This window comes from Cibotium barometz, chromosome 43 (genome assembly GCF_041138505.1).
Source record: "Cibotium barometz isolate CiBa-2024 chromosome 43, ASM4113850v1, whole genome shotgun sequence".
Taxonomy (NCBI): Eukaryota; Viridiplantae; Streptophyta; class Polypodiopsida; order Cyatheales; family Cibotiaceae; genus Cibotium; species Cibotium barometz.
The window spans coordinates 18,621,806-18,634,310 of NC_141088.1; the positions used below are offsets into that span (position 1 = coordinate 18,621,806).

The 12,505-nt window shown below is 44.0% G+C and overlaps 1 pseudogene across 1 annotated transcript; it reads left to right on the forward strand.

Annotated features, from left to right (window-relative positions):
- The first annotated feature begins 11,354 nt into the window (after positions 1 to 11,354).
- Positions 11,355 to 12,227, forward strand: LOC147613636 (germin-like protein subfamily 2 member 4 pseudogene; annotated as a pseudogene). The gene has a single exon (XR_015263242.1). The product of XR_015263242.1 is annotated as a germin-like protein subfamily 2 member 4 pseudogene (transcript).
- The last annotated feature ends 278 nt before the right edge of the window (positions 12,228 to 12,505 follow it).

Here is a 12,505-nt window from a genome sequence, read left to right on the forward strand (position 1 = left end):
GCTCCGTGGCACACGGGTTCCACGGCGCGACCACCGCCCCCCCCGTCGGCCCCGGTGCACCCCGCACAGCTGATCTACCCTTTTGGGGCCATACGCAGGAGAAATCGGCCCGTCGAGTCGAGCCAAAGTCGGACGGGCGGTGGCAGACGAGCGTTCACATGAGGTCGAATGTACGTAGCGACAACAATTACATGCAAAAGACTACAATTACCTTGACAAGACGACAATCACTTGCAATAGAAAATAACTTTTTTGAAAATAGACATGGGTTTTCATTAATCAAATTGAGATTACAAAACACGGATTTGTTGCATTACAAAGGCTTCCCCTATCTAGTGAAAGAGAGCGTCCTCTCCACGGATACGCCTAGCTAGATGAAGATCAGATGGCTTCAAAGTGACACGTTTTGCATGCACCATGCACAAAACCGCGTCTTGGAAAAGCGAAACCAAAATATCCTCGGCACCTTGTTGCAGAGCGCCTAGTGCCGCCGCTTGCACACAATTGACATCCCGGTGCGCTGGTCGTGGATAATCTCTTTGACGAGACGCCCAAAAGGTGCCTTCGGAATAATTGGTGTGCAGGTCTTCTGATATTTGCGAATTTCTCTAAGGGCAACTGTCCCTGGTCTCCACCTTTGCTTCTTCTGCGTTGTTGGGGGCGGTGGTGCTTGCGCGTGGCGAGTCCAAGCTGGCGTGTCATTTTTGAACTTTTGTCGCTGCTCTTGGAAGTTATCGGAAGGGGGTTCTGTGCGTTTAGGAATGGTTTTCCCCTTCTTAGCCTTTGCAGGTGTTGGAGTTTTCTTTGCCTTTGCAGATGGAGTCTTCTGAGCTGCTCTCTGCTCTTCCTCCTTCCTTACTCGCTCCTCTTCACCTCACGAAGCCTCCGTGTGTTTGCTGCCCTGGCTTCTCGTTCAAGCTTCTGTCTCTTATTTTCTACTTCCTCAGCTGAGAGTTTTCTCTTTCCTTTACCAAGTGCACGAGCCAAGACTCTGTCTAGCAGTGCATTGAGAATCCTATTACTCGGCAGGTGCTCCCTTTCTACTGTGTCTTCATTTCTCCTCTTTGTATATTCTGCTCGAAGACTTTGTATAGCCGCTTCCAAAATTGTGTCATCTTCGTATCCGGCCATTCGCAGGTCAGCAACAAATCCGTGAGCTTTTCTGTTAAGCCAATCCTCCTCCGCAGCAAAGAATGCTAATCTTCTCTTGTTGCTTGCGGCGGCCTGAGCTTCTACAACCTTCTTATCTGCCTCCGCCTTCCTAACTGCCTCGTCTTCTTCCACCTTCTTGGCAGCCTCATCCTCCTGTGCTTTCTTTGCTGCCTCGTCCTCCTCCTGTGTTCTGACGGTCTCTTCGGCTTCTTTTCTTGCTCTCTCAGCTGCCTCCATGTCCTCTGCTTCTTTGTGTAATCTCTTCGCTTCTTGGCGTTCTTGGGCTTCTTGGGCCTCTCGCTCAAGCCTCACACGCTCAGCTTCCAGATCCATTTGGGCTTGTGGGTAAATGTTTGGGATTTCAGTTCTATGTGTGCCACCGGTAAGGGCCCAAGGTCTTTGAAAATGTCATCCTGCGTACTGGAGGGAGGATCATTTGGGGGCTCCATGTGCGTGAGATATTAGTGCACGAGCGAGAGAGAGAGAGAGAGAGCGCGCGAGAGAGTCAAGGGGAGAGGAAGAGAGAGAGCTCACAAGTCAAGACTTTTAAAAATTACTATAAAACTCACTGATATTTATAGGGGGCCAAAATTACAAAAAAGTCAATTTACAATGAACGCGCCAAAAAGTGGCGAACAAGAATTATTGGGTGGGTAACCACACGCGGCCATTTCTTAGTCGACCACCACTGTGCCATTGCCTCGCTCTTTCACATGCCATTGACGCATTGCACCCTTCTCTTTCACCTTGCACCTACCACCTTCATGATTTTGCGCCTCAAAGACAAATTTTTGGCTCGCTTTTGGGCCTTTCTCCCAGTAAGTGCACGGTAAAACCAATTGAACATTTCCTAAAATGCATTGCTGCAAACCTTGCCACCGCCATGACCCGTGTTCTTAAAATAGGCCACCTTGGCTTGGTAATGTGATCGTTCCATGTCTTGGTTGCTCCAGAGTGCAAGAGACCCATATTCATCTAGAAAGAAGGAACTGTGCGCATAGAGAATATGCATGTAGTGTGTTATATGAGTTTCCCCCCAAGCATCGATCATTTCTTCTGTGAATCTGTCAATCGAAGTCTTGAATGTAGCTATCTTTGCTTCATCAAGATACGGGCGCTCAAGAAGCCTCATCATCTCATCACAAGCTTCCCACACATGTGCACGCTTCAATCCTAGTGTCGCCTCATTGCCTCGATAGGTTGTTACATCACAAATCTGCTTCCATAATTCAAAATGTGTATGGCTTTGAGCCTCACCATAGTTTGAGAGCAGGTGTCTTGCTTTTGCACCACCCATACATATCTTATTAGGGTTATCTTGGGTACTTCATGGGTTTTTGCGATCCTTAGAGAGGGTGACAGCACCTGCGTGAAGCCCCACGGATGATAAAACAACTTCAAGCTCTTCGATGCCCTGTTCTCGCCGTGACTCTGGCTCCATGTTCCAAGCATAATTGATGTGGAGCATCAACAATTTGTCCAGAATTCTAAGTCTTGCGTGCAAGGTACACACATGTACTCGCGACAGTGGAATTGAAAGAATAGGGTTCCAAGTAGCATCCTCCTCTGCGCGAGATGGTGCCTTGCTTTGATTGCAGCTCATAATTCCATTGAGCCAGACGTGCATACCCTTCCCTTTTTGTAATTGATTTGAGCCCTTTGCACTTGCCTGCTTACGACCTTTCACCTTGGTTGCTTGTTTGGCCTTCCCCACTACGACACTTGGCATCCTTGGATGACAACAAAAGATGCATGGAAACAAAGTGTTAGCACCGCTTTTAGTTCCCAACATGCATTTGAGGGTCTTGAGATCACCACCAAGGTGCCACTCTATTTCAAAGTGACCAGTGCGCCAGGCACATGCAAGACTTCACCATTTGATTGCCTGTGTATCACTCCTTGAATACCTGTACGGGTGAAGTACCACCTCAGACTATCATGGTCCTCGTGCGGAAGGGTCCATGCCGCCTGCCACCATATGTTCTTCTCAGACTGCACTCCAAAGTAATCTTGATTGCGTCGCTTTGTGTGCAAGTTATTCTCCACATCACCTTTCATCTTCGCCGTCTAAGCTCTTTCGCTTCAATGCCCTGCTCATGAGTGTCATACTTGTACGTTCCACCCTTTGGCCCTTTACAACCTGACATTCATCCAATTTGAGAACAAATATAGCCTTTCCATCCGTCTCCTCTAATGTCATATCATAAAACTGAATCATAGCTCGTTGAAGCGCCTCCACCTCGACGTAAACATTGTTAAACTTGTTGTAAGCAAAATCTTTTGAATTTGACATTGGCATGCTACCATCCACCCATCTGTAGCCGCCTAGCAAGTCGGCAATATTGTTGTTTGCTGACTTCCTTGCCATAACTATACTGTATGGTGTTGGAAGTATAGATCGTGTCATTCCTTTGCCTCGTAGACGTGCTGTGATGCAAGTATACAAAGCCCTGTATCCCTTATCACTGATACCTGCTGTGTCGCACACAGTGAGCATGTCAACGGGACTGACAATCTGCTCGAATTCCTTGAGAAAATACTTTTGAATCCTGTCATGCAACACACCATTTACTGGATTGGTTATCATATTGATTACTTTCTGCTCTGGAATAATGTGCTCAAGGATAGACTCCTCAGTATTGGAACAACCTAATATTGCTTTAGCACATTCCCTGGACATCACATAGTTCAGAGTCAATGACATAACTATATGAAAAAGGAATGTAATGCTAGTTTTGAAGCTGTGATTACCTTGTTTGACGCACACGTCGCTTTTTGCGAGCCCCCCCCATCTTTGGAAAGAAGACTCAGAGGCTTTGCTGCCTTGCATTATATCCCATGGGGAGGTGAGTGAAATGATCGACACGTCGGCGAAGGTTCCGAGTTGAGTTTCGAAGACGGAGATAGTTCTCTATAGCTCGATCCCTGCTTTCCACACCTTCATCAAGCTTCATCTTCTGCTCTGCATCCTCCTTCTCTAGATCCTTGACTCGAGCCAGCATATGTTCCTTTGTGGCCATGAAAGTTGACGCACATTCTTCCTTTTCTGCCTTGCATAATTTTAGAAGCTTCCTGAGGTGATTTTGATTTGAGAGTTCCTGCAAGTACAAAGAATAGAGCCTCTGACAGTACCCTAAGAAATCGTTATAACCATCACCCAAGAAGCGTACGACCTGCGTGATATTACGAAAAGGGGGAGGTGCACCAGTCTGTGGATCAAGGGGATAAATGCTTCCATCAGTCCAAAGATCAATGGCTTTTGCACCTTGAAGTTCTAGCACCTCAGCAAGAATACATCCCTTCGTTCGATTACTTCGCATTGTGGCATACTCCTCGTCTAAGTCCACGTGCAAGCGAAACTTTGATTGCTTGTTGGTGATGTCCCGTAGAGCCATTGTACCTAGCAAATGGAGATGGAGATGTAGATGTATACAGAGATGGAAATGTGGATGGTGATGGAGATAGAGATGTAGATGTAGATGGATACAGAGATGGAAATGTGGATGGTGATGGAGATGATGGAGATGGAGGATGGAGGTGGAGGATGGAAATGTGGATGGTGATGGAGGAGATGAAGATGGAGATGGTGATGTCCCGTAGAGCCATTGTACCTAGCAAATGGAGATGGAGATGTAGATGGATACAGAGATGGAAATGTGGATGGTGATGGAGATGATGGAGATGGAGGATGGAGGTGGAGGATGGAAATGTGGATGGTGATGGAGGAGATGAAGATGGAGATGGTGATGTCCCGTAGAGCCATTGTACCTAGCAAATGGAGATGGAGATGTAGATGGATACAGAGATGGAAATGTGGATGGTGATGGAGATGGAGATGTAGATGGATACAGAGATGGAAATGTGGATGGTGATGGAGATGATGGAGATGGAGGATGGAGGTGGAGGATGGAAATGTGGATGGTGATGGAGGAGATGAAGATGGAGGTGGTGATGGAGGTGGAGGTCGAGGAGATGCAGATGGATATAGAGATGGAAATGGAGGCCTTGAGGAGATAGATATGGAGAGCTTGCTAGTGATGGAGATGGAGAGCTTCAGCTTGCAAGGATGTGTAGATCTGTACCTTCACAGGAGGGGATGGTGAGCTCTTCCATGAGAGCTGGTGTGGAGAGGATGATAGATATGGAGAGCTTGCTAGTGATGGAGATGGAGAGCTTCAGCTTGCAAGGATGTGTAGATCTATACCTTCACAAGAGGGGATGGTGAGCTCTTCCATGAGACCTGGTGGAAAGGATGATGGAGTAGGAGGTCCAGATCTGCAGGCCATGGCTCCTAGAGAGAGAAAAAGAAGCCCTTACCCAAGTAAAACACCCTAAACGCATTTTAGAGAGAGAGTGTAGAGAGAGAGTGGGATCTGCAGCACCTCCAAAAAGGGAGGGAACAAAGTGATGAAAATTTTCAAACATTCTTTGTGAAAGGTACTTCACTACAAGACAAAAAGGCAGTTAGGTCCATATTCCTTCCCAAGGACAGAAGATCTAATGATTAGATTACCTTTTGGCCTATTTTCTTTTTTGTAGAAAAGGAAAAATGCATTTTCAGGCCTAGGCCACTAGCTTGGTCAAAGCTTGATTAGCATTTTAAGCATTTCACTAAGTGTCCAAATAAAAGGGCCCAAGAAGACCCCAAACAAGTCCTAATGGTGATCATGGTACAGATGTGATGCATGTCAAGAAAGCATTGAGTGGGCAATTTGACATGAAAGACTTGGGTGAGTTGAGATACTTTCTTGGAATTGAAGTGATCAAAGACCATGCAGGTACATGGTTAGTGCAACGCCAATATGCATTGGATATGTTGGCAAAATATGGCATGACAGGGTGTAAGCCTATGAGTACACCTTTGGAGTAGAATGTAAAGTTGCGGGCTGATTTTGGTGAGGAGTTGGATGATCCATCTATGTACAGAAAGATGGTTGGTAGTCTCATTTACATGACTATCACACGCCCGAATTTGAGTTATGTTGTGGGGCTAGTAAGCCAGTTTATGCAGAGCCCCAGAAAACCTCATTTGGATGCAGTGAGAAGCATCATGCGATATGTAAAGACCACTGCACATTATGGTCTTCTATATGAGAATGGTAAAGGCTTGGATATACATGGCTACACAGATGTTGATTGGGCAGGTAGCTCATATGACAGGAGGTCTATTAGTGGTTATGCCTTTACACTTCGAAGTGCCGTGGTGAGTTGGAATAGCAAGAAGCAACCTGCAGTTGCTTTATCCAGTACAAAGGCTGAATACAGGGGTGCAGCCATTGCTACTTGTGAAGGAATTTGGTTAAAGAGTCTCTTGGCAGATTTGGGTGAGCCTATTGATGGCAAAGTTGTCATTCATTGTGACAACATGAGCAGTATACAGTTGGCCAAGAATCTAGTATTTCATGCGAGGACCAAACACATAGAGGTCCATTATCACTTTGTCAGAGAGAAGGTGCTGGATGGTACAGTTGATCTACAGTATGTGAAGACTGATGAGCAGGTGGCAGACATCTTTACAAAGCCACTTAGCAGGGAGAAGTTTGAGTACTTCCGTACTATGTTGGGAGTACATGGGATGAGCTTGAGGGGGAGTGTTGAGAGCTTTGATATCCCAAGCTCATCTACATCTTCATCTATGGCAGTACATCATGAGCTTGAGAGGGGCTGTTGAGATTCAAGCTCGATGTCAGTGTGTGCCAGCTATGCTATGTGCTGGCATGTTAGGTAGCAGCATGTGTGAGACATAAATGACCACGTCCAGCTGGTCATAGTGTGTGGACATTAGCTAGGGTTAGATGTGTGTGGACACAACTTATAGTGTGTTGTGTGTATTATGGATTATAGCTTTATGCATTGTGTGAGAAGGGAGATGGCTTCCCTCTATGGTTAGGGTTTGCAATATACATTAGGGTTTGCTCCTATATGTGTGTCTCCTCTCCCTCTACCTATTTTTCAACAGCCAATACACTACCCATCAATGGACATTGAGGTTCGGTGGGATTCCTTCGATCGAGTTGCAGGGAGACTCATCAATGTTAAAGGTCACCATTTTTCCACATGAGAGTGGGGTTGTTGTTATTGAAAAGATGGAGATAGATCAAGACCATCGTTACCTAAGTAAAATTCATTATTGATGGGTCGGTTTCATAGCCATTGGTGGTTCTATGAAATCCTCGTAGATGAAAAATTGTCAAAGTCAAAGCAAGGGTTTTTGTGGAGGTATGGGGTTAGGAATTTCTCAATTCCCATCCTGCATTTTGTTGTGGTAGGGGAGCACACAAGGAGAACTCACTCTCATTAACTTCATATAGAAGGCAAGCAATAACTACCACCACCACTTTCCAAGACCGCAAATGCATATGGTCAACCTCCTCCAAAAGATATCTCCTTGTAGTCAAGAATGTTTGCGAGACACAATTTCGGCTTTTGGAGGGGAAGGGAAGTGTGGCTCCATGTTCCAACGAAGATTCCTTACATAGATGTTAAGTTTGTTGTTTTACCCTTTCACACTCATCTTTCTTTCAACAGTGTCTCTTTTTTAATTTTTTTTGGGTTTTTTTTCTCTATTTTCTGTGTGTTTTATGGTTTTTTGTTGTTCTGTGTATTTTTCATGAAATGAACTAATCTAAATGCATGTGCAGGTGTGTTTCCTTTGGGGTAGGGTATTATGCCACACGGTTATCATTACAACACTGAATTAGACTTTACAAAATCAAGAATCACAACCTTACATATTTCTCTAATTCAATAAATCAATGTTAGAGCACAAAGTGAAAAACTAAAAACAATGATGATGAACTGAAGATAAATGAATGACTACACAAGTAGCATGCAACTCCTCCCAGGAGGTGTGATTGTGTATGGTGGGTGTGTGTGAGTGGGTGTGGATGCAAGAAAAGAAAAAGAGGAAATCTTCACTTAAAAATATATAAATCTTCTATGTGCGATCATTAGGAGGGGTTTTTTAAGCAAAGATTTTGAGAAAAAATTATAGACATCTACCTACATAAGGGGATTTCAAATGGCATTTTGAAAAAAAAACCATATATTTATAAAGAAAAAGGGTTCATTTTTTACCATTAAAATTCATAGAAAATGATATTTTTAAATACCCTTTGATTACACGTTATATGTACGTCTTCCTAAAAGTACACCCCTAAGGAGGAGGAGATATGAGGCTTTGAAAGTCTAACTGCCACCATGTAGCGCCTTCTTTCTCTCCTTGTCTCCTTGCATCTCCCATGTATACATCTTTTGGGACTGGGTGGGCACATTACCCCCTTCATTGCTTTATGTGTGAGAGTGTGAGAGATCTCTTCTCTATTGAGGGTCCCAAGGTCTACATAGATAACTCATGTGAGAGTGTGAGAGATCTCTTCTCTATTGAGGGCCCCAAGCTCTACATAGATAACTCTTACCATGATAATGAGAGGTGGGTGTTCTCAACTAATAACTCGCATCAATGTGGTTGCCTCTTCTCCAATATGGCGGTTGAGTATATAAGATCTGCCACGCTAAGAAAAAGGTAAGTGAACTTCACTTGGTTAGTCTTAAGCTAGTGAGTGTGTGTATTTGGGCTTTCCATTTGTGTCGCTTTTTCGAGGAGATACCTTGATGCCAAAAAAGTGGAGGATGGAATAAAAAATTATCCTGTTGTGTTGCTCAAAACCTTAAAACATGGTGGAGAGCTATCATTTATCCTTTGCACTTTAATTCTTTCATGTATACATCATTATCCAAGTCGCGTGCGATTGAAAGACACACATAATTGTGTGAGACGGGCAAGCATAAGAGTCAAAACATTACTTTTCGAGAGGAGGGCCAAGAGATTTATGTAAAAATATCGCAACTTTCTACACCACTCATGCACTATACACTAACGCCTACACACTATGCACTATAGCTAGAGCCTCGCCATTAAAAATCTTTCCTTGCATTCAACTCTTACGTGCACCGCACGCATGCTTTTTTATTTCATGATGCATATAAGAAAGTAGGTTCTTACATCATTTAAGGAATGCATTAACCACCCTTACTTGTTTCAATCCAAGCAGCATTAACCACCCTTACTTGTTTCAATCCAGGCAGCATTAAGAACTATGCATGCTCTATGTATGCATACATGAGCCTACATATAGCTATGTATGCTCCATTTATGCATACATAGAGCTCTGTATGCTTTATGTATGCATTCATAGAGCATACATAGAGGTATGTATGATCCATTTATGCATATATATATATAGCATGCAGATCTCTATGCATACATACATATAGAGCATACATAGTTCTATGTCTGGATACATAGAGCATGTATAGGTTTATGGTGCATGCATACATAGAGCATGCATAGCTTTACGTTCCAATAAATAGAACATACGAAGCTCTATGTATACATAAATGGCTCATACATCAAGTAAATACAATCCACTCACACATTTCAACATACATAACGACAGCGGTGTCGTAAGATGCTTACCGGAGAACCTAATTGAACTCGAGTTGCCCCGTTCTCCAGTCCTTGTCACGTGGGAGATAGTGGAATCTTTGAACTTGGGCGATGAGCGTGCACCGTTCATAAATTGCAGCGACGAGTTCTTTGCTCACTCTTTGCTAGTCTCTCAGTCATGGCAGTGGCTAGATGGTAGAAAAGTGGTACTAAGTTCTTATGTATTTACATGACCCTTATGTTTAGGCATGGGTAGAGTGCAAATAAGTTACATGAGATGTTACACATGAAGAAGGAGTAGATATAGATATCCCTGCAATCCTTATATTATGTATTTTACCTCAAAATTGTTTTTTTTATTTAAAAAAGACCAAAAATGCATGTTCATTTGAAGGTATTTGGATAATATTATCTTTTTATCACAATGTTATATATTTTTAGTTTTTTTTTGGTTGTGATTGTTGGCATGTAGTGATTGATTGTGGCGTGGCACTTCTATTGATGATTTTAAAGATACTTTAAATACTAAATGAAATGTCTTTCTATGCTCATAAATATATGAAAATGAAAGCATCATTTATCTGTCAAGCATGCACATGAGAAAAATTACGCTGAGAGATTGTACTTCCTTTCAAACTGGTCCTCTCTTTTAACTCGTACGTCCCTTGGGCCTGAAGTATGGGTTTCTCATAACCTTAAAATAGTTATAAGACTCAAGCTACATGATTTGTGTTCACTTGCCCAGTTGATCATCTAGTGTGTTGCATCATGAAGTCACTAACACATGATTTGTGTTCACTTGCCCAATGTGTCCACACTTAAATATGGCTCTACAAGCATGATTTGTGTCTCCACTAGCTTACAATCATGCATGACTTTATTTTGACATAAGGGATTATGTAGATGCAGGTCAGTAGAAACACTTTCTTAAACAAGAGTAAAGATAGTCCTATAGTTTTTAGGTAGGACAGTGGTCCCCAGACCCATATAGTGTAGTGGAGAAGGTAGAATGTGCTAGTCTTATTATTCAACATTGGTGGGTGATGTGATGGCGGGGTAGGTCTCACATTAACTATCGACTACTATCATTGGGTTCAAATGTTTACATTTATAGATATACAATTTACAATAAAGTCTTGCAATCCACCTCCTTTGACAAATGCATATGCTCTACTTGGTTGAGAGTCGAAGAAATCTACATACATAATTTGGTAGGTGCTCGCGACGTGATGGTGGGGTGGGTCTCACATTAACTATTCGACTACTATCATTGGGTTCAAATGATTGCATTTATAGATGTATAGTTTACAATGAAGTAGTGCAATCCACCTCCTAGTTATCGTGTGCGGATCATAAACTTCACACAAGTATGGTATGGTTTCATACAAGTTCCTACTAATATGTTTAGATCTATGGTGCTTCAAATATTTTCTTCCACAAGAGTAAAGGAAGGCTCCAGCCATATATATATTTGTAGCCTGTAGGGACCCCAAATTGGTGCTTTGTAGAAGAGTGAAAGTATCCTAATGACCCTAAGATTTCATGGGGGATTGATGGCATTTGTGTTCAAACTTAGATCACGGGTTTTTCATCTTATGGCAGCGCTGCCGTAAGATGCTGACCGGAGAACCGAGTCGAACTCCAGTTGCTTTCAGATAGCGTTCACCCGTCCTTGTGGCGTGGGAGATAGTAGAATCTTTGAACTCGGGCGCCGTTCATAAATTGCAGCGACGAGTGCCTTCTTTTCAATATGTACTCTTTGCTAGTCGCTCAGTCATGGCAGTCAGCTACTTGCTTCTGGCCGCGCTGATGCTGTTGGCCTCCTCTGCGCCGCCGCTGCTCATAGTCGAGGTGAGTGCCGCCGATGAAGACCCTCTGCAGGACTTCTGCGTGGCGGACGGCGGCCGACTCACCCTCAACGGGCTGACCTGCAAGCCGTCCAACCGCGTGCAGCCCTCGGACTTCACGTCAACGCTGCTTCGTAACGCGGCACCCCTGGTCAAAGGACTGGGCTCAGCCGTTAACCTGGCCTTCGCGACCAACTTCCCGGGCCTCAACACGCAGGGCCTGTCCATCGCGCGCATCGACTTTCAGCCCAAGGGCCTTAACCCTCCCCACGTGCATCCCCGCGCCACCGAGGTGCTCTTCCTGGCCCAGGGCATGCTCCAGGTGGGTTTCGTCTCCACCAACAACTCCCTCTTCCAGCAGAACCTCTCCCCAGGCGATCTCTTCGTCTTCCCCCGTGGCCTAGTGCACTTCCAGCTCAACCCCGACATGCACCAGCCCGCCCTGGCCATCTCCGCCCTTAACAGCCAGAACCCGGGCACCTCGCAGCTCGCCGCCGCCCTCTTCGCGGCCAATCCGCCCCTCCCCGACCAGGTGCTCGAAACGGCCTTCGGCATCGAGAAGAAAGAGGTGGACCTCCTCACTGCTAGCGTCAGGACCACCCTCTCCTAGCTGTGACAAGGAACAATGCCTTACTATATAATATCATCTTCTAAATAATTTCATCTTCTAAATAATATCATCGATGTTTCCGAACTAGTGGAGTTGCCGAATTAACTTGCCAATGTAAGCTCTTGAGTAAGTTCATTTATCATAATTTAAATCCAAGGAGTATCTAAAATGAGTGTGTTTAGAAACTTCAAGATACAGTACGAAGCAAAATCGCAGTCTTATGGTATGCATCGATTGATTCTAAAATACATACTTAACTATCATATATATCTGTCTCTTGTTTTGAAAATAGGGATCATGTTGATTCAAATTTGAAGTTTCCAGGAAGTTTTGATATAGGTGAAGAAGATGCACAAATGGGGAACAAAATGGAGACTAATGTTAGTCCACTGGCTATTTTAATTTAAAAGGGCCTTCAAACAGCGTTGGGCTATTTTATAGGGATAG